The sequence below is a fragment of the Pseudophryne corroboree genome, chromosome 6 (genome assembly GCF_028390025.1).
Source record: "Pseudophryne corroboree isolate aPseCor3 chromosome 6, aPseCor3.hap2, whole genome shotgun sequence".
NCBI lineage: Eukaryota > Metazoa > Chordata > Amphibia > Anura > Myobatrachidae > Pseudophryne > Pseudophryne corroboree.
The window spans coordinates 215,368,631-215,391,718 of record NC_086449.1 but is presented as its reverse complement, the minus strand read 5'-3'; the positions used below and the strand labels follow the sequence as shown (position 1 = coordinate 215,391,718).

The 23,088-nt window shown below is 46.9% G+C and overlaps 1 long non-coding RNA gene across 1 annotated transcript in view; it reads left to right on the top strand.

Annotated features, from left to right (window-relative positions):
* Window positions 1–23,088, top strand: part of LOC134935138 (uncharacterized) — a 202,398-nt gene that overhangs the window by 167,358 nt on the left and 11,952 nt on the right. Inside the window, exon 2 of the long non-coding RNA XR_010179926.1 lies at window positions 18,772–18,943. This is a non-coding gene — a long non-coding RNA (uncharacterized LOC134935138). The remainder of the gene's footprint in view (window positions 1–18,771; window positions 18,944–23,088) is intronic.

Below are 23,088 nucleotides of genomic sequence, written 5' to 3'. Positions count from 1 at the left end.
CATACATTATATTCTGTAGAAAGCAATGGAATGCATGAATGTATTGCTTACCAGAATTAGGGGTCTTTTTACTAAGCACTGGATGGTACTTTATCTCCGTCCACTTTATCTCCATCCAAGGCTTAGTAAATAGACCCCTTAGTCATCTATAGCTCTTCTTTTGCTGAACAGTGATACAGTATGTTAGTGACTAGTGTCCACTAGACACAGTAAACATGCACTAGATTGCAGTGCTTTATTACATTTTTTCAATGTATTTAATCTTTTTTTTATTTTTATAGTGGACATAAAGTTTCTCTCAGTCTTTCTGATTGATTGATTTATTAATTAATTCATATTTTCATTACATGTACTAAGGTGGCAAAAATGGGTTGTAAATTTATCATAGGAAGTGCATGCAAAAATTGCTTTCACTACAATGGGAGCGTCTCTGTGCACTCCCGTAGCAGGGCTAGGCACCGGATCGCCTAGTCCCGCTGGGAGCGCACATCTGGTAATGCAGCCGCACTAGATGAGTGCGGCTCCATTGTATATATGTGCGGCGTTAGATAAATACAAACACACACACACACATACACACACACACACACACTCACACACATATATATATATATATATATATATATATATATAATGTGTGATTGTGTGTAATTAATATACTACGGGTTGAGTATCCCATATCCAGATATTCCGAAATACGGAATATTCCGAAATACAGACTTTTTTGAGTGAGACTGAGATAGTGAAACCTTTGTTTTTTGATGGCTCAATGTACACAAACTTTGTTTAATACTCAAAGTTATTAAAAATATTGTATTAAATGACCTTCAGGCTGTGTGCATAAGATGTATATGAAACATAAATAAATTGTGGGAATGTACACACACTTTGTTTAATGCACAAAGTTATAAAAAAATATTGGCTAAAATGACCTTCAGGCTGTGTGAATAAGGTGTATATGTAACATAAATGCATTCTGTGCTTAGACTTGGGTCCCATCGCCATGATATCTCATTATGGTATGCAATTATTCCAAAATACGGAAAAATCCGATATCCAAAATACCTCTGGTCCCAAGCATTTTGGATAAGGGATACTCAACCTGTATATATATATATATATATATATATATATATACACTGCTCAAAAAAATAAAGGTAACACTAAAATAACACATCCTAGATCTGAATGAATGAAATATTCTTATTAAATACTTTGTTCTTTACATAGTTGAATGTGCTGACAACAAAATCACACAAAAATTATCAATGGAAATCAAATTTATTAACTCATGGAGGTCTAGATTTGGAGTCACACTCAAAATTAAAGTGGAGAAACACACTACAGGTTGATCCAACTTTGATGTAATGTCCTTAAAACAAGTCAAAATGAGGCTCAGTAGTGTGTGTGGCCTCCACGTGCCTGTATGACCTCCCTACAACGCCTGGGCATGCTCCTGATGAGATGGCGGATGGTCTCCTGAGGGATCTTCTCCCAGACCTGGAATAAAGCATCCACCAACTCCTGGACAGTATATGGTGCAACGTGGCGTTGGTGGATGGAGCGAGACATGATGACCCAGATGTGCTCAATTGGATTCAGGTCTGGGGAACAGGCGGGCCAGTCCATAGCATTAATGCCTTCGTCTTGCAGGAACTGCTGACACACTCCAGCCACATGAGGTCTAGCATTGTCTTGCATTAGGATGAACCCAGGGCCAACCGCACCAGCATATGGTCTCACAAGGGGTCTGAGGATTTCATCTCGGTACCTAATGGCAGTCAGGCTAACTCTGGCGAGCACATGGAGGGCTGTGCGCCCCCCCAAAGAAATGCCACCCCACACCATTACTGACCCACTGCCAAACCGGTCATGCTGGCGCCTCCAGACTCTGTCACGTCTGTCACATGTGCTCAGTGAAAATCTGCTTTCATCTGTGAAGAGCACAGGGCGCCAGTGGCGAATTTGCCAATCTTGGTGTTCTCTGGCACATGCCAAAAGTCCTGCACGGTGTTGGGCTGTAAGCACAACCCCGACCTGTGGACGTCGGGCCCTCAAACCACCCTCATGGAGTCTGTTTCTGATTGTTTGAGTAGACACATGCACATTTGTGGCTTGCAGGAGGTCATTTTGCAGGGCTCTGGCAGTGCTCCTCCTGTTCCTCCTTGCACAAAGGCGGAGGTAGCGGTCTTGCTGCTGGGTTGTTTCCCTCCTACGGCCTCCTCCACATCTCCTGATGTACTGGCCTGTCTCCTGGTAGCGCCTCCATGCTCTGGACACTACGCTGACAGACACAGCAAACCTTCTTGCCACAGCGCGCATTGATGTGCCATCCTGGATGAGCTGCACTACCTGAGCCACTTGTGTGGGTTGTAGACTCCGTCTCATGCTACCACTAGAGTGAAAGCACCGCCAGCTTTCAAAAGTGACCAAAACATCAGCCAGAAAGCATAGGAGCTGAGAAGTGGTCTGTGGTCACCACCTGCAGAACAACTCCTTTATTGGGGGTGTCTTGCTAATTGCCTATAATTTCCACCTGTTGTCTATTCCATTTGCACAACAGCATGTGTAATTGTTTGTCAATCAGTGTTGCTTCCTAAGTGGACAGTTTGATTTCACAGAAGTGTGATTGACTTGGAGTTACATTGTGCTGTTTAAGTGTTTCCTTTATTTTTTTGAGCAGTGTGTATATATATATATATATATATATATATATATATATATATACAAACAAGTTGGCGGCACTCACGGACTTTTCAGAGCCAAAGACCAGACTTAGCGCTTATTGTTTCGGTTTATTTCAACCGTCATCAGATGCAATGAACAAGTAATAAAAAGACCAGGATCTGATTGAATGATCGGCCACATACGTTTGGCCGTGTCCATCAACTTGTGACTTGAAGTGGAAAAATTAGTAACACAGAATATAGCCTGATCCGTTTTATTATTGGGTAATCTTGATACAGGCACAATAGGTTCAGGTAACGCACGCTGCAATCGCCTGCTGTAACAATTTATTGCAATACCCTCTCTGAAGAAATTTGCACGTTAATTTGTGCTTCTGAATTTTCTTATCTTCCGCATCACTGCAGATGCGGTGAATGCGGAGATACTGAGAGTATGGCAAACCATGTTTTAAAGAATTAGGATGGTGACTAGATGATAACAATAAACTGTTGACGTCAGTAGGCTTATTGTAAATTGAAGTAATGAATTTACCATTATGCTTAGTGATATTAACATCCAAAAAATGTATGTTATCAAATTGTATGTCGAAAGTGATTTTTATGGAATCATCTATCGTATTTTTCCACTTCAAGTCACAAGTTGATGGGCACGGCCAAACGTATTTGGCCGATCATTCAGTCAGATCCTGACCTGTCCAGTCTTGCTTCTCATAAATTATTACCATGTTATAAACGCGGTCGGAACATCTGCGACATGGTGGTACACACTGATATTTTCCAATTTCCCTCTGGAACTAATTCCAAATTTTTATCGAGAAAACCCGGTAATTATAAGTGTACTGGTTGCACCACCTGCCTGTATTTAGAGACAGGCGACTATATTTTACATCCACAGTCCGGCCAACGCATTAAGATTTCACATGTATTAACTTGTACCAGTAGGTTTGTAATCTATTGCATATGATGTCCTTGCGGTTAATACTATATAGGCAAGACTACTTGTCAATTCAAGGAACGTATGTCTCAGGTAGTGATGAGCGGGTTCGGTTCCTCGGAATCCGAACCCGCCCGAACTTCACCCTTTTTTGCATGGGTCCGAGCAGACTCGGATCCTCCCGCCTTGCTCGGTTAACCCGAGCGCGCCCGAACGTCATCATCCCGCTGTCGGATTCTCGCGAGACTCGGATTCTATATAAGGAGCCGCGCGTCGCGGCCATTTTCACATGTGCATTGAGATTGATAGGGAGAGGACGTGGCTGGCGTCCTCTCCGTTATAGTAGAACTTAGTTAGTTATAAATTGTGGGGAGGATTGGGGACGGGGAGCAGCTGTTAGGGAGTACAGTGCAGGGTTTTGAGTTTAATCCGTTGTTTCTCTGCCTGAAAAAAAACGCTCCACCAATCCATATCTGTGCTCACTCAGTGTGCTGCACTGCTGCATGATATATCTGTGCTGAGTGCACTGCTCACACTGCCTAATTGTGGGGACTGGGGAGCAGTTATAGCAGGAGTACAGTCAGTGCACACTGCACAGTTTTGCTGACAGTGACCACCAGTCCAGTATACATTTGTCTGCCTGAAAAACACTGTGGTGTTTTTTTTTTCTTTCTTAATACTAGTTTACCAGTCTGCTGACACTGTCCACCAGGTCCGTTATACAGTATATTATATTTATATATAAGCACTAAGCAGCAGTACGGTAGGCCACGGCTGTACCTACCTCTGTGTCGACTCGTCACTCGTCGTCCATAAGTATAAGTAATACTATCCATCCATCTACATTGTATACCTGTGGTGTTTTTTTTTTCTTTCTTCATACTAGTTTAGCAGTCTGCTGCTGACACTGTCCACCAGGTCCGTTATACAGTATATTATATTTATATATAAGCACTAAGCAGCAGTACGGTAGGCCACGGCTGTACCTACCTCTGTGTCGTCACTCGTCGTCCATAAGTATAAGTAATACTATACTATCCATCCATCTACATTGTATACCTGTGGTGGCTTTTAGTTGTGCGCAAAATATGGAGAACAAAAATGTGGAGGTTAAAAAAATAGGGAAAGATCAAGATCCACTTCCACCTCGTGCTGAAGCTGCTGCCACTAGTCATGGCCGAGACGATGAAATGCCATCAACGTCGTCTGCCAAGGCCGATGCCCAATGTCATAGTACAGAGCATGTAAAATCCAAAACACAAAAGATCAGTAAAAAAATGACCCAAAAATCAAAATTAAAAGCGTCTGAGGAGAAGCGTAAACTTGCCAATATGCCATTTACGACACGGAGTGGCAAGGAACGGCTGAGGCCCTGGCCTATGTTCATGGCTAGTGGTTCAGCTTCACATGAGGATGGAAGCACTCATCCTCTCGCTAGAAAAAAGAAAAGACTTGCGGCAAAAGCACAGCAAAGAACTGTGCGTTCTTCGAAATCCCAAATCCCAAAGGAGAGTCCAATTGTGTCGGTTGCGATGCCTGACCTTCCCAACACTGGACGGGAAGAGCTTGCGCCTTCCACCATTTGCACGCCCCCTGCAAGTGTTGAAAGGAGCACCCGTAGTCCAGTTCCTGATAGTGAAATTGAAGATGTCAGTGTTGAAGTACACCAGGATGAGGATATGGGTGTTGCTTGGGCTGGGGAGGAAATTGACAAGGAGGATTCTGATGGTGAGGTGGTTTGTTTAAGTCAGGCACCCGGGGAGACACCTGTTGTCCGTGGGAGGAATATGGCCATTGACATGCCTGGTGAAAATACCAAAAAAATCAGCTCTTCGGTGTGGAAGTATTTCAACAGAAATGCGGACAACAGGTGTCAAGCCGTGTGTTGCCTTTGTCAAGCTGTAATAAGTAGGGGTAAGGACGTTAACCACCTCGGAACATCCTCCCTTATACGTCACCTGCAGCGCATTCATAATAAGTCAGTGACAAGTTCAAAAACTTTGGGCGACAGCGGAAGCAGTCCACTGACCAGTAAATCCCTTCCTCTTGTAACCAAGCTCGCGCAAACCACACCACCAACTCCCTCAGTGTCAATTTCCTCCTTACCCAGGAAAGCCAATAGTCCTGCAGGCCATGTCACTGGCAAGTCTGACGAGTCCTCTCCTGCCTGGGATTCCTACGATGCATCCTTGAGTGTAATGCCTACTGCTGCTTGCGCTGCTGTTGTTGCTGCTGGGAGTCGATCGTCATCCCAGAGGGGAAGTCGGAAGACCACTTGTACTACTTCCAGTAAGCAATTGACTGTCCAACAGTCCTTTGCGAGGAAGATGAAATATCACAGCAGTCATCCTGCTGCAAAGCGGATAACTGAGGCCTTGACAACTATGTTGGTGTTAGACGTGCGTCCGGTATCCGCCGTTAGTTCACAGGGAACTAGACAATTTATTGAGGCAGTGTGCCCTCGTTACCAAATACCATCTAGGTTCCACTTCTCTAGGCAGGCGATACCGAGAATGTACACGGACGTCAGAAAAAGAGTTACCAGTGTCCTAAAAAATGCAGTTGTACCCAATGTCCACTTAACCACGGACATGTGGACAAGTGGAGCAGGGCAGACTCAGGACTACATGACTGTGACAGCCCACTGGGTAGATGTATTGCCTCCCGCTGCAAGAACAGCAGCGGCGGCACCAGTAGCAGGATCTCGCAAACGACAACAGGCTACGCTTTGTATCACCGCTTTCCAGAATACGCACACAGCTGAAAACCTCTTACGGCAACTGAGGAAGATCATCGCAGAATGGCTTACCCCAATTGGACTCTCCTGGGGATTTGTGGCATCGGACAACGCCAGCAATATTGTGCGCGCATTAAATCTGGGCAAATTCCAGCACGTCCCATGTTTTGCACATACCTTGAATTTGGTGGTTCAGAATTATTTAAAAAACGAAAGGGGCGTGCAAGAGATGCTGTCGGTGGCCAGAAGAATTGCGGGCCACTTTCGGCGTGCAGGCACCGCGTTAAGAAGACTGGAGCACCACCAAAAAAACCTGAACCTGCCCTGCCATCATCTGAAGCAAGAGGTGGTAACGAGGTGGAATTCAACCCTCTATATGCTTCAGAGGATGGAGGAGCAGCAAAAGGCCATTCAAGCCTATACATCTGCCCACGATATAGGCAAAGGAGGGGGAATGCACCTGACTCAAGCGCAGTGGAGAATGATTTCAACGTTGTGCAAGGTTCTGCTGCCTTTTGAACTTGCATCACGTGAAGTCAGTTCAGACACTGCCAGCCTGAGTCAGGTCATTCCCCTCATCAGGCTTTTGCAGAAGAAGCTGGAGGCATTGAAGGAGGAGCTAAAACAGAGCGATTCCGCTAGGCATGTGGGACTTGTGGATGGAGCCCTTCATTCGCTTAACCAGGATTCATGTGTGGTTAATCTGTTGAAATCAGAGCACTACATTTTGGCCACCGTGCTCGATCCTAGATTTAAAACCTACGTTGGATCTCTCTTTCCGGCAGACACAAGTCTGCAGGGGTTCAAAGAACTGCTGGTGAGAAAATTGTCAAGTCAAGTGGAACGCGACCTGTCAACATCTCCTCCTTCACATTCTCCCGCAACTGGGGGTGCGAGGAAAAGGCTACGAATTCCGAGCCCACCCGCTGGCGGTGATGCAGGGCAGTCTGGAGCGACTGCTGATGCTGACATCTGGTCCAGACTGAAGGACCTGCCAACGATTACTGACATGTCGTCTACTGTCACTGCATATGATTCTCTCACCATTGAAAGAAATGTGGAGGATTATATGAGTGACCGCATCCAAGTAGGCACGTCAGACAGTCCGTACGTATACTGGCAGGGAAAAGAGGCAATTTGGAGGCCCTTGCACAAACTGGCTTTATTCTACCTAAGTTGCCCTCCCTCCAGTGTGTACTCCGAAAGAGTGTTTAGTGCCGCCGCTCACCTTGTCAGCAATCGGCGTACGAGGTTACTTCCAGAAAATGTGGAGAAGATGATGTTCATTAAAATGAATTATAATCAATTACTCAATGGAGACATTCACCAGCAGCAATTGCCTCCAGAGAGTACACAGTGATCTGAGATGGTGGATTCCAGTGGGGACGAATTAATAATCTGTGAGGAGGGGGATGTACACAGTGAAAGGGGTGATGAATCGGACGATGATGATGAGGTGGACATCTTGCCTCTGTAGAGCCAGTTTGTGCAAGGAGAGATTGCTTATTTTTTGGTGGGGGCCCAAACCAACCAGTCATTTCAGTCACAGTCGTGTGGCAGACCCTGTCGCTGAAATGATGGGTTGGTTAAAGTGTGCATGTCCTGTTTATACAACATAAGGGTGGGTGGAAGGGCCCAAGGACAATTCCATCTTGCACCTCTTTTTTCTTTTTTTCTTCTTTGCGTCATGTGCTGTTTGGGGAATATTTTTTGGAAGGGCCATCCTGCCTGACACTGCAGTGCCACTCCTAGATGGGCCAGGTGTTTGTGTCGGCCACTAGGGTCGCTTAGCTTACTCACACAGCTACCTCATTGCACCTCTTTTTTTCTTTGCGTCATGTGTTGTTTGGGGAGTATTTTTTGGAAGGGCCATCCTGCCTGACACTTCAGTGCCACTCCTAGATGGGCCAGGTGTTTGTGTCGGCCACTAGGGTCGCTTAGCTTACTCACACAGCTACCTCATTGCGCCTCTTTTTTTCTTTGCGTCATGTGCTGTTTGGGGAGTATTTTTTGGAAGGGCCATCCTGCCTGACACTGCAGAGCCACTCCTAGATGGGCCAGGTGTTTGTGTCGGCCACTAGGGTCGCTTAGCTTACTCACACAGCTACCTCATTGCGCCTCTTTTTTTCTTTGCGTCATGTGCTGTTTGGGGAGTATTTTTTGGAAGGGCCATCCTGCCTGACACTGCAGTGCCACTCCTAGATGGGCCAGGTGTTTGTGTCGGCCACTAGGGTCGCTGAGCTTACTCACACAGCTACCTCATTGCGCCTCTTTTTTTCTTTGCATCATGTGCTGTTTGGGGAGTATTTTTTGGAAGGGCCATCCTGCCTGACACTGCAGTGCCACTCCTAGATGGGCCAGGTGTTTGTGTCGGCCACTAGGGTCGCTTAGCTTACTCACACAGCTACCTCATTGCGCCTCTTTTTTTCTTTGCGTCATGTGCTGTTTGGGGAGTATTTTTTGGAAGGGCCATCCTGCCTGACACTGCAGTGCCACTCCTAGATGTGCCAGGTGTTTGTGTCGGCCACTAGGGTCGCTTAGCTTACTCACACAGCTACCTCATTGCGCCTCTTTTTTTCTTTGCGTCATGTGCTGTTTGGGGAGTATTTTTTGGAAGGGCCATCCTGCCTGACACTGCAGTGCCACTCCTAGATGGGCCAGGTGTTTGTGTCGGCCACTAGGGTCGCTTAGCTTACTCACACAGCTACCTCATTGCGCCTCTTTTTTTCTTTGCGTCATGTGCTGTTTGGGGAGTATTTTTTGGAAGGGCCATCCTGCCTGACACTGCAGTGCCACTCCTAGATGGGCCAGGTGTTTGTGTCGGCCACTAGGGTCGCTTAGCTTACTCACACAGCTACCTCATTGCGCCTCTTTTTTTCTTTGCGTCATGTGCTGTTTGGGGAGTATTTTTTGGAAGGGCCATCCTGCCTGGCACTGCAGTGCCACTCCTAGATGGGCCAGGTGTTTGTGTCGGCCACTAGGGTCGCTTAGCTTACTCACACAGCTACCTCATTGCGCCTCTTTTTTTCTTTGCGTCATGTGCTGTTTGGGGAGTATTTTTTGGAAGGGACATCCTGCCTGACACTGCAGTGCCACTCCTAGATGGGCCAGGTGTTTGTGTCGGCCACTAGGGTCGCTTAGCTTACTCACACAGCTACCTCATTGCGCCTCTTTTTTTCTTTGCGTCATGTGCTGTTTGGGGAGTATTTTTTGGAAGGGCCATCCTGCCAGACACTGCAGTGCCACTCCTAGATGGGCCAGGTGTTTGTGTCGGCCACTAGGGTCGCTTAGCTTACTCACACAGCTACCTCATTGCGCCTCTTTTTTTCTTTGCATCATGTGCTGTTTGGGGAGTATTTTTTGGAAGGGCCATCCTGTCTGACACTGCAGTGCCACTCCTAGATGGGCCAGGTGTTTGTGTCGGCCACTAGGGTCGCTTAGCTTACTCACACAGCTACCTCATTGCGCCTCTTTTTTTCTTTGCGTCATGTGCTGTTTGGGGAGTATTTTTTGGAAGGGCGTTCCTGCCTGACATTGCAGTGCCACTCCTAGATGGGCCAGGTGTTTGTGTCAGCCACTAGGGTCGCTTAGCTTACTCACACAGCTACCTCATTGCGCCTCTTTTTTTCTTTGCGTCATGTGCTGTTTGGGGAGTATTTTTTGGAAGGGCCATCCTGCCTGACACTGCAGTGCCACTCCTAGATGGGCCAGGTGTTTGTCTCGGCCACTAGGGTCGCTTAGCTTACTCACACAGCTACCTCATTGCGCCTCTTTTTTTCTTTGCATCATGTGCTGTTTGGGGAGTATTTTTTGGAAAGGCCATCCTGCCTGACACTGCAGTGCCACTCCTAGATGGGCCAGGTGTTTGTGTCGGCAACTAGGGTCGCTTAGCTTACTCACACAGCTACCTCATTGCGCCTCTTTTTTTCTTTGCGTCATGTGCTGTTTGGGGAGTATTTTTTGGAAGGGCCATCCTTCCAGACACTGCAGTGCCACTCCTAGATGGGCCAGGTGTTTGTGTCGGCCACTAGGGTCGCTTAGCTTACTCACACAGCTACCTCATTGTGCCTCTTTTTTTCTTTGCATCATGTGCTGTTTGGGGAGTATTTTTTGGAAGGGCCATCCTGCCTGACACTGCAGAGCCACTCCTAGATGGGCCAGGTGTTTGTGTCGGCCACTAGAGTCGCTTAGCTTACTCACACAGCTACCTCATTGCGCCTCTTTTTTTCTTTGCGTCATGTGCTGTTTGGGCAGTATTTTTTGGAAGGGCCATCCTGCCTGACACTGCAGTGCCACTCCTAGATGGGCCAGGTGTTTGTGTCGGCCACTAGGGTCGCTTAGCTTACTCACACAGCTACCTCATTGCGCCTCTTTTTTTCTTTGCGTCATGTGCTGTTTGGGGAGTATTTTTTGGAAGGGCCATCCTGCCTGACACTGCAGTGCCACTCCTAGATGGGCCAGGTGTTTGTGTCGGCCACTAGGGTCGCTTAGCTTACTCACACAGCTACCTCATTGCGCCTCTTTTTTTCTTTGCGTCATGTGCTGTTTGGGTAGTATTTTTTGGAAGGGCCATCCTGCCTGACACTGCAGTGCCACTCCTAGATGGGCCAGGTGTTTGTGTCGGCCACTAGGGTCGCTTAGCTTACTCACACAGCTACCTCATTGCGCCTCTTTTTTTCTTTACGTCATGTGCTGTCTGGGGAGTATTTTTTGGAAGGGCGTTCCTGCTTGACATTGCAGTGCCACTCCTAGATGGGCCAGGTGTTTGTGTCAGCCACTAGGGTCGCTTAGCTTACTCACACAGCTACCTCATTGCGCCTCTTTTTTTCTTTGCGTCATGTGCTGTTTGGGGAGTATTTTTTGGAAGGGCCATCCTGCCTGACACTGCAGTGCCACTCCTAGATGGGCCAGGTGTTTGTCTCGGCCACTAGGGTCGCTTAGCTTACTCACACAGCTACCTCATTGCGCCTCTTTTTTTCTTTGCGTCATGTGCTGTTTGGGGAGTATTTTTTGGAAAGGCCATCCTGCCTGACACTGCAGTGCCACTCCTAGATGGGCCAGGTGTTTGTCTCGGCCACTAGGGTCGCTTAGCTTACTCACACAGCTACCTCATTGCGCCTCTTTTTTTCTTTGCGTCATGTGCTGTTTGGGGAGTATTTTTTGGAAAGGCCACCCTGCCTGACACTGCAGTGCCACTCCTAGATGGGCCAGGTGTTTGTGTCGGCCACTAGGGTCGCTTAGCTTACTCACACAGCTACCTCATTGCGCCTCTTTTTTTCTTTGCGTCATGTGCTGTTTGGGGAGTATTTTTTGGAAGGGCCATCCTTCCAGACACTGCAGTGCCACTCCTAGATGGGCCAGGTGTTTGTGTCGGCCACTAGGGTCGCTTAGCTTACTCACACAGCTACCTCATTGTGCCTCTTTTTTTCTTTGCGTCATGTGCTGTTTGGGGAGTATTTTTTGGAAGGGCCATCCTGCCTGACACTGCAGAGCCACTCCTAGATGGGCCAGGTGTTTGTGTCGGCCACTAGAGTCGCTTAGCTTACTCACACAGCTACCTCATTGCGCCTCTTTTTTTCTTTGCGTCATGTGCTGTTTGGGGAGTATTTTTTGGAAGGGCCATCCTGCCTGACACTGCAGTGCCACTCCTAGATGGGCCAGGTGTTTGTCTCGGCCACTAGGGTCGCTTAGCTTACTCACACAGCTACCTCATTGCGCCTCTTTTTTTCTTTGCGTCATGTGCTGTTTGGGGAGTATTTTTTGGAAAGGCCATCCTGCCTGACACTGCAGTGCCACTCCTAGATGGGCCAGGTGTTTGTGTCGGCCACTAGGGTCGCTTAGCTTACTCACACAGCTACCTCATTGCGCCTCTTTTTTTCTTTGCGTCATGTGCTGTTTGGGGAGTATTTTTTGGAAGGGCCATCCTTCCAGACACTGCAGTGCCACTCCTAGATGGGCCAGGTGTTTGTGTCGGCCACTAGGGTCGCTTAGCTTACTCACACAGCTACCTCATTGTGCCTCTTTTTTTCTTTGCGTCATGTGCTGTTTGGGGAGTATTTTTTGGAAGGGCCATCCTGCCTGACACTGCAGAGCCACTCCTAGATGGGCCAGGTGTTTGTGTCGGCCACTAGAGTCGCTTAGCTTACTCACACAGCTACCTCATTGCGCCTCTTTTTTTCTTTGCGTCATGTGCTGTTTGGGCAGTATTTTTTGGAAGGGCCATCCTGCCTGACACTGCAGTGCCACTCCTAGATGGGCCAGGTGTTTGTGTCGGCCACTAGGGTCGCTTAGCTTACTCACACAGCTACCTCATTGCGCCTCTTTTTTTCTTTGCGTCATGTGCTGTTTGGGGAGTATTTTTTGGAAGGGCCATCCTGCCTGACACTGCAGTGCCACTCCTAGATGGGCCAGGTGTTTGTGTCGGCCACTAGGGTCGCTTAGCTTACTCACACAGCTACCTCATTGCGCCTCTTTTTTTCTTTGCGTCATGTGCTGTTTGGGTAGTATTTTTTGGAAGGGCCATCCTGCCTGACACTGCAGTGCCACTCCTAGATGGGCCAGGTGTTTGTGTCGGCCACTAGGGTCGCTTAGCTTACTCACACAGCTACCTCATTGTGCCTCTTTTTTTCTTTGCGTCATGTGCTGTTTGGGGAGTATTTTTTGGAAGGGCCATCCTGCCTGACACTGCAGAGCCACTCCTAGATGGGCCAGGTGTTTGTGTCGGCCACTAGGGTCGCTTAGCTTACTCACACAGCTACCTCATTGCGCCTCTTTTTTTCTTTGCGTCATGTGCTGTTTGGGGAGTATTTTTTGGAAGGGCCATCCTGCCTGACACTGCAGTGCCACTCCTAGATGGGCCAGGTGTTTGTGTCGGCCACTAGGGTCGCTTAGCTTACTCACACAGCTACCTCATTGCGCCTCTTTTTTTCTTTGCGTCATGTGCTGTTTGGGGAGTATTTTTTGGAAGGGCCATCCTGCCTGACACTGCAGTGCCACTCCTAGATGGGCCAGGTGTTTGTGTCGGCCACTAGGGTCGCTTAGCTTACTCACACAGCTACCTCATTGCGCCTCTTTTTTTCTTTGCGTCATGTGCTGTTTGGGGAGTATTTTTTGGAAGGGCCATCCTGCCTGACACTGCAGTGCCACTCCTAGATGGGCCAGGTGTTTGTGTCGGCCACTAGGGTCGCTTAGCTTACTCACACAGCTACCTCATTGCGCCTCTTTTTTTCTTTGCGTCATGTGCTGTTTGGGGAGTATTTTTTGGAAGGGCCATCCTGCCTGACACTGCAGTGCCACTCCTAGATGGGCCAGGTGTTTGTGTCGGCCACTAGGGTCGCTTAGCTTACTCACACAGCTACCTCATTGCGCCTCTTTTTTTCTTTGCGTCATGTGCTGTTTGGGGAGTATTTTTTGGAAGGGCCATCCTGCCAGACACTGCAGTGCCACTCCTAGATGGGCCAGGTGTTTGTGTCGGCCACTAGGGTCGCTTAGCTTACTCACACAGCTACCTCATTGCGCCTCTTTTTTTCTTTGCGTCATGTGCTGTTTGGGGAGTATTTTTTGGAAGGGCCATCCTGTCTGACACTGCAGTGCCACTCCTAGATGGGCCAGGTGTTTGTGTCGGCCATTAGGGTCGCTTAGCTTACTCACACAGCTACCTCATTGCGCCTCTTTTTTTCTTTGCGTCATGTGCTGTTTGGGGAGTATTTTTTGGAAGGACGTTCCTGCCTGACATTGCAGTGCCACTCCTAGATGGGCCAGGTGTTTGTGTCAGCCACTAGGGTCGCTTAGCTTACTAACACAGCTACCTCATTGCGCCTCTTTTTTTCTTTGCGTCATGTGCTGTTTGGGGAGTATTTTTTGGAAGGGCCATCCTGCCTGACACTGCAGTGCCACTCCTAGATGGGCCAGGTGTTTGTGTCGGCCACTAGGGTCGCTTAGCTTACTCACACAGCTACCTCATTGCGCCTCTTTTTTTCTTTTGCGTCATGTGCTGTTTGGGGAGTATTTTTTGGAAGGGCCATCCTGCCTGACACTGCAGTGCCACTCCTAGATGGGCCAGGTGTTTGTGTCGGCCACTAGGGTCGCTTAGCTTACTCACACAGCTACCTCATTGCGCCTCTGTTTTTCTTTGCGTCATGTGCTGTTTGGGGAGTATTTTTTGGAAGGGCCATCCTTCCAGACACTGCAGTGCCACTCTTAGATGGGCCAGGTGTTTGTGTCGGCCACTAGGGTCGCTTAGCTTACTCACACAGCTACCTCATTGTGCCTCTTTTTTTCTTTGCGTCATGTGCTGTTTGGGGAGTATTTTTTGGAAGGGCCATCCTGCCTGACACTGCAGAGCCACTCCTAGATGGGCCAGGTGTTTGTGTCGGCCACTAGAGTCGCTTAGCTTACTCACACAGCTACCTCATTGCACCTCTTTTTTTCTTTGCGTCATGTGCTGTTTGGGCAGTATTTTTTGGAAGGGCCATCCTGCCTGACACTGCAGTGCCACTCCTAGATGGGCCAGGTGTTTGTGTCGGCCACTAGGGTCGCTTAGCTTACTCACACAGCTACCTTATTGCGCCTCTTTTTTTCTTTGCGTCATGTGCTGTTTGGGGAGTATTTTTTGGAAGGGCCATCCTGCCTGACACTGCAGTGCCACTCCTAGATGGGCCAGGTGTTTGTGTCGGCCACTAGGGTCGCTTAGCTTACTCACACAGCTACCTCATTGCGCCTCTTTTTTTCTTTGCGTCATGTGCTGTTTGGGTAGTATTTTTTGGAAGGGCCATCCTGCCTGACACTGCAGTGCCACTCCTAGATGGGCCAGGTGTTTGTGTCGGCCACTAGGGTCGCTTAGCTTACTCACACAGCTACCTCATTGTGTCTCTTTTTTTCTTTGCGTCATGTGCTGTTTGGGGAGTATTTTTTGGAAGGGCCATCCTGCCTGACACTGCAGTGCCACTCCTAGATGGGCCAGGTGTTTGTGTCGGCCACTAGGGTCGCTTAGCTTACTCACACAGCTACCTCATTGCGCCTCTTTTTTTCTTTGCGTCATGTGCTGTTTGGGGAGTAATTTTTGGAAGGGACATCCTGCCTGACACTGCAGTGCCACTCCTAGATGTGCCAGGTGTTTGTGTCGGCCACTAGGGTCGCTTAGCTTACTCACACAGCTAACTCATTGCGCCTCTTTTTTTCTTTGCGTCATGTGCTGTTTGGGGAGTATTTTTTGGAAGGGCCATCCTGCCTGACACTGCAGTGCCACTCCTAGATGGGCCAGGTGTTTGTATCGGCCACTAGGGTCGCTTAGCTTACTCACACAGCTACCTCATTGCGCCTCTTTTTTTCTTTGCGTCATGTGCTGTTTGGGGAGTATTTTTTGGAAGGGCCATCCTGCCTGACACTGCAGTGCCACTCCTAGATGGGCCAGGTGTTTGTCTCGGCCACTAGGGTCGCTGAGCTTACTCACACAGCTACCTCATTGTGCCTCTTTTTTTCTTTGCGTCATGTGCTGTTTGGGGAGTATTTTTTGGAAGGGCCATCCTGCCTGACACTGCAGTGCCACTCCTAGATGGGCCAGGTGTTTGTGTCGGCCACTAGGGTCGCTTAGCTTACTCACACAGCTACCTCATTGCGCCTCTTTTTTTGTTTGCGTCATGTGCTGTTTGGGGAGTATTTTTTGGAAGGTCCATCCTGCCTGACACTGCAGTGCCACTCCTAGATGGGCCAGGTGTTTGTGTCGGCCACTAGGGTCGCTTAGCTTACTCACACAGCTACCTCATTGCGCCTCTTTTTTTCTTTGCGTCATGTGCTGTTTGGGGAGTATTTTTTGGAAGGGCCATCCTGCCTGACACTGCAGAGCCACTCCTAGATGGGCCAGGTGTTTGTGTCGGCCACTAGGGTCGCTTAGCTTACTCACACAGCTACCTCATTGCGCCTCTTTTTTTCTTTGCGTCATGTGCTGTTTAGGGAGTATTTTTTGGAAGGGCCATCCTGCCTGACACTGCAGTGCCACTCCTAGATGGGCCAGGTGTTTGTGTCGGCCACTAGGGTCGCTGAGCTTACTCACACAGCTACCTCATTGCGCCTCTTTTTTTCTTTGCATCATGTGCTGTTTGGGGAGTATTTTTTGGAAGGGCGTTCCTGCCTGATATTGCAGTGCCACTCCTAGATGGGCTAGGTGTTTGTGTCAGCCACTAGGGTCGCTTAGCTTACTCACACAGCTACCTCATTGCGCCTCTTTTTTTTTTGCGTCATGTGCTGTTTGGGGAGTATTTTTTGGAAGGGCCATCCTGCCTGACACTGCAGTGCCACTCCTAGATGGGCCAGGTGTTTGTGTCGGCCACTAGGGTCGCTTAGCTTACTCACACAGCTACCTCATTGCGCCTCTTTTTTTCTTTGCGTCATGTGCTGTTTGGGGAGTATTTTTTGGAAGGGCCATCCTGCCTGACACTGCAGTGCCACTCCTAGATGGGCCAGGTGTTTGTGTCGGCCACTAGGGTCGCTTAGCTTACTCACACAGCTACCTCATTGCGGATCTTTTTTTCTTTGCGTCATGTGCTGTTTGGGGAGTATTTTTTGAAGGGCCATCCTTCCAGACACTGCAGTGCCACTCCTAGATGGGCCAGGTGTTTGTGTCGGCCACTAGGGTCGCTTAGCTTACTTACACAGCTACCTCATTGCGCCTCTTTTTTTCTTTGCGTCATGTGCTGTTTGGGGAGTATTTTTTGGAAGGGCCATCCTGCCTGACACTGCAGAGCCACTCCTAGATGGGCCAGGTGTTTGTGTCAGCCACTAGAGTCGCTTAGCTTACTCACACAGCTACCTCATTGCGCCTCTTTTTTTCTTTGCGTCATGTGCTGTTTGGGGAGTATTTTTTGGAAGGGCCATCCTGCCTGACACTGCAGTGCCACTCCTAGATGGGCCAGGTGTTTGTGTCGGCCACTAGGGTCGCTTAGCTTACTCACACAGCTACCTCATTGCGCCTCTTTTTTTCTTTGCGTCACGTGCTGTTTGGGGAGTATTTTTTGGAAGGGCCATCCTGCCTGACACTGCAGTGCCACTCCTAGATGGGCCAGGTGTTTGTGTCGGCCACTAGGGTCGCTTAGCTTACTCACACAGCTACCTCATTGCACCTCTTTTTTTCTTTGCGTCATGTGCTGTTTGGGTAGTATTTTTTGGAAGGGCCATCCTGCCTGACACTGCAGTGCCACTCCTAGATGGGCCAGGTGTTTGTGTCGGCCACTAGGGTCGCTTAGCTTACTCACACAGCTACCTCATTGTGCCTCTTTTTTTCTTTGCGTCATGTGCTGTTTGGGGAGTATTTTTTGGAAGGGCCATCCTGCCTGACACTGCAGTGCCACTCCTAGATGGGCCAGGTGTTTGTGTCGGCCACTAGGGTCGCTTAGCTTACTCACACAGCTACCTCATTGCGCCTCTTTTTTTCTTTGCGTCATGTGCTGTTTGGAGAGTATTTTTTGGAAGGGCCATCCTGCCTGACACTGCAGTGCCACTCCTAGATGGGCCAGGTGTTTGTGTCGGCCACTAGGGTCGCTTAGCTTACTCACACAGCTAACTCATTGCGCCTCTTTTTTTCTTTGCGTCATGTGCTGTTTGGGGAGTATTTTTTGGAAGGGCCATCCTGCCTGACACTGCAGTGCCACTCCTAGATGGGCCAGGTGTTTGTGTCGGCCACTTGGGTCGCTTAGCTTAGCCATACAGCGACCTCGGTGCAAATTTTAGGACTAAAAATAATATTGTGAGGTGTGAGGTGTTCAGAATAGACTGAAAATGAGTGGAAATTATGGTTATTGAGGTTAGTAATACTATGGGATCAAAATGACCCCCAAATTCTATGATTTAAGCTGTTTTTTAGGGTTTTTTGAATCCGACAAAAAAAATTCGGTGAGGTTTTGCCAAAACGCGTTCGAACCCAAAACACGGCCACGGAACCGAACCCAAAACCAAAACACAAAACCCGAAAAATTTCAAGTGCACATCCCTAGTCTCAGGCTCTCAGCACAGAAGCGCTATTAAACAGATTTTGGAAGCGAAATCAATTGATCAACCTGTTGCCAAGCATTTCAAGGAACGCAAACATAATTTATCAACTTTGTGATATAAAATGCTTGATCATGTCCGTTTTTGAAAACGAGGTGGAGATAGGGGTAGGATTTTATTGCAGAGAGAGGCACGTTGGATACACCGTTTAAACACGGTGACTCCATACGGCCTCAACGAAACCCTCTCCCTCACATGCTTTATGTAACATCTAGCTTCTGTACTTTTAATCTCATGTTTTTTGGTACTGCTCTTATATTTGTTCATTAGGTAGAAAATGCTCTTAGTCAGTGATGTTGAGTTAGACACCTTGTTCTCATGTTGCATATTGATTTATATTCTAATATGAGATTGTCATGTGTTTTAAACAGCTTAACCGATTCTTCATTGTATGCACTGGATGTTACTATGCTGATGGTGTACACTAAAACAGGGAGACGTCATCTGCTGGGCAGGCTTGTCAGTGTGAGATGACGTGACCGGAAGTACGTCCCCGAGGCTCCGAGGATGATGCACGTGTGGTGAGAGTTTTCTTGTATAAAGGTATGTCTTTTTATTACTTGTTCATTGCTTCTGATGACGGTTGAAATAAACCGAAACGTTAAGCGCTAAGTCTGGTCTTTGGCTCTGAAAAGTCCTTAGTGCCGCCAACTTATTTGTATATACTGCGGTCACACACCGTGGATGGCACCCGGCAAGATGCATTCTAAGCTACATTGAGTGCCGAATATCTTCTACATATATATATATATATATATATATATATATACATACAGTATTTTTATATATATATATATATATATATATACATACATATAAAACATGTGAACATGGGAGTGATGGTGGTATGTGACATCTTTTCATATGATTTTCTTATACTTACATTTTAGATTTCACATCTGTAAGACCATTATCAATTTCATATTACATATCATTTTTGAACTTTGTCTTATAAAATTATATAATACATAAAGCAGGTGTTTCTGCCAGAGATACGGCTTCTCCCTACCTATCCAAAGCTACAGCCAGCATTGACTGTCATTATGTGGAAAAGGCTACCATTGATAAGTACTGTATGGGAAAGTCTATTTAGCAAGGACCGTCGTAGTGCCAGTGTTCTCCTTTTGCTATTGGCCGTCATCAGTTTGTTATTCAAATAAAGATATTCAAATATTTGTAATCTTTTTGTGTGCATTTCTCTCTCTCTCTCTCTCTCTATATATATATATATTTATGTTTTGTTTTTTTGTCATTGACAGTAGAGCTGGGAGGCCAAGTCCTGATTGTTCTATTTGTGCATTTATGAAAACTGCTAAAGCAAACTATTATTATTTAATTGCGGTGATAGCACATTTTCCATCACTGCGATCAGTGGCTATACTGTACAAAGACTTTCTTATCGCTGCTTGATAGTAAATAAAGCCCTTGGCAATAATACAATGTATTTGTTACCATGTCAGAGCGTTATGACAAGATTGCAGACATCACTTGGCATGAAGCAGCCTCTCGTGCTTAATATTACCGTGACGTAAACTGGTTTTGTCATCCATCCTTCCAGTCTTGTGTTTCCCTGGAAGTGAGGCAGTGACGCCATTTGAGCTATATCGGTTAAGGGCAGAACACCAGGCGCTGTGACAATATGCCCTTGACATCCAATGAGTCTCGGAAAGTGCTGCTGCAGTAAAATTAATCATTGGCCTCATTAAGGGCTGTTGGATCTAGTTTCAGTGTCTGACATGGGAATCACTTGCTCCTCTCAGCAGCACTGTCTGCAGGATGTTTCTGTTAACATTACATTTCATATCTGCATGCCAGCTTAGGTCCTGTGGGAGGGCTATTCGGAGAAGGGTGGAGGGAAGGGGTGGTGGGGGGAGATGTGGTGCTTGTCCTGGCAACTAGAAGAACTGGCAGCATTTCAGATAATGCTGAAAGAAAATGAGCAGCTAAGTTTGGCAATAGGTTGGTATTAGCTGTGATACGAGAACGTATTTTATCCCTGCTGTTTGTTCCCAGGATACACAGTGACTTCTAATTTAATTAGCAACACTTTTCTCTATATCTAATAGTTTTTACTACAATAGAAATACAGAATCAAAAGAATTGATTATTCTGCTATTGCTAGCTAAGAAACACATTATTCTATCCGTTAATAATTTTCTTATAGTGCACTTGTGTACTAATCTACCGTCATCAGTTTCTTGGTAATGGGGCCATTTTTAGATATGTGCCCTCACTGCCAACTGTTTATATGTGTGTACTATTGGTGGTGGAACGCAGGTTATAATAATAAATATCAGTGGAGCTTGGTGCATTAAAAAGCCAAGGATTTAACCAGGTATAGGGTTTCTTGAAGTGTAGTAGAAGTTGATTGTACAGCTGTACTCACAGTTATACACTTAGTAATCAGGATGGAGAGAAGCGTGAGCAGAACATACAGAGCACCAGCTGGTGATGTGTAAGGGTAGTGGTGCAGCAAGCTGACAGTATTCGCAGGATATAGCAGGACACTTTATCTGGGTTTCTGGAGCTAATTGAAACACGTCCATGTACCACTGTGGTGCTCTAACACAGTAGAAAGATGGTGCCGCACATGTAGAGAATCAGTCAGTAAAGGAACATTCATGGAGTTAGCACAGCAACGCACTCCACATTGAAACACATGCACATCTGTATAGCACTAACTGTAAGGCTCACGGCATCTTACTCACTGACGACAATTGGTATTGGGTTCTCTCTGTACCCGGAGCAAAAGACAAATACAGTTGTGTATATATATCAGTGGTAGACTAGGCCAAGATATTTGATTATTTTGAACAGTGGTAGCATGTATACTGCTAAAAGCATGGAAGATAGTATAGAACCTTGTGGAACACCATATAGCAGTGGCAGCGGTCATGATGAGTATACTCCTTATGACCTGCCAGTGAAAAATTTATTGAACCAACTAATGACTGTGCCATCCAGACCACAGAAATTTTCAGGCGCTCAATTAGAATACAATAGTCCAGAGTATCAAATGCTGCAGAGAATCCAGATGGATTAAAATTGAACAATGACCTCAATCTCTTGCCATTAGATGATATTTAAAGACACATACAGTACCATGGCTGTTTAAATGCTATTTCTTCTCATGAATCCTGACTGGAATGGATTCTAAATATCATGGATTTACAGACAGGTTTCCGGTTAGGTTGCAGCCACTTTCTCAATACTCTTTCCAAGAAAAGGAAGGAATGCACAACAGTAAGCTATTTGAGGAGCACAATGCATAAATACAAACATAGCAATAACACTACAGCCAAGGAGTGACATAGACAGGGGAAAGCTAGGGCTACTTGCTGTCGCTGGAATCAGCAGGCAGTAGTGAGTTGCAGGGAAAGGTAAAACTTTCGCAGTGATCCTGTATGCATGGACAAGCAGACAATGGGCCTAATTCAGACCTGGACACTCTAGCGGCAGGGTTCACAGACTGAAGGCCAATGCAGTGTGCACACGCGCAGAAGCCACACTGCGCGTGTGCAAACAGTGAGATGCAACGGCATCTCGCTTGTGCGATCGCCTCTGCCTGATTGACAGGCAGAGGCGGTCGCGGGGCAGGCCAGTGTTCTTTAAAAAAATTGTAAGAGTCCTGGAAATGAGAAACATAAAATTTGATGGCAGATAAGAACCACTTGGCCCATCTAGCCTGCCCTAAACACATGTACACGCACACACACTTACACACTAGGGTTAAATTTGGTTGGGAGCCAGTCAACGTTCCAGTATATTTTTGGTTTGTGAGAGGAAACTGGAGTACTCGGAAGAAACCCACGCAAGCACAGGGAGAATAAACAAAATCTACACAGTTAGGGCCGTGGTGGAATTGAACCCATAGCATCGGTGCTGTGAGGCAGTGATGCTAACCATTACACCAATTTGATATTTTTTAATTTTAGGACAGATAAGGCATTCCAGAATACATGTTTCTCAGTTACAAAAAAGCTACAAGTATGATTTAAGACTGTAGGAGTTTACTGGGGTACCTGGAGTAACAGACGCTGCTGTGCATTGTAATATGAGTAACGGACGCTACTGTGTGGAGTAATGTGAGTAACGGATGCTACTGTGCAGTGTAATGTGAGTAACGGATGCTACTGTGCAGTGTTATGTGAGTAACGGACACTACTGTGCAGTGTAATGTGAGTAACGGATGCTACTGTGCAGTGTAATGTGAGTAACGGACACTACTGTGCAGTGTAATGTGAGTAACGGATGCTACTGCGCAGTGTAATGTGAGTAACGGATGCTATTGTGCAGTGTAATGTGCGTAATTGATGCTACTGTGCAGTGTAATGTGAGTAATGGATGCTACTGTGCAGTGTAATGTGAGTAACAGATGTTCTTGTGCAGTGTAATGTGAGTAATGGATGCTACTGTGCAGTGTAATGTGAGTAACTGATGCTATTGTGTGGTGTAATGTGAGTAACGGACACTACTGTATGGTGTAATGTGAGTAACGGATCCCACTGGGTGGTGTAATGTGAGTAATGGACGTTATTGTGTGATGTAATGTGAGTAACGGACGCTACTGTGAGGTGTAATGTGAGTAATGGACGCTACTGCACTTTGTAATGTGAGTAATGGATGCTATTGTGCGGTGTAATGTGAGTAACGGACGCTACTGAGTTGTGTAATGTGAGTCACGGATG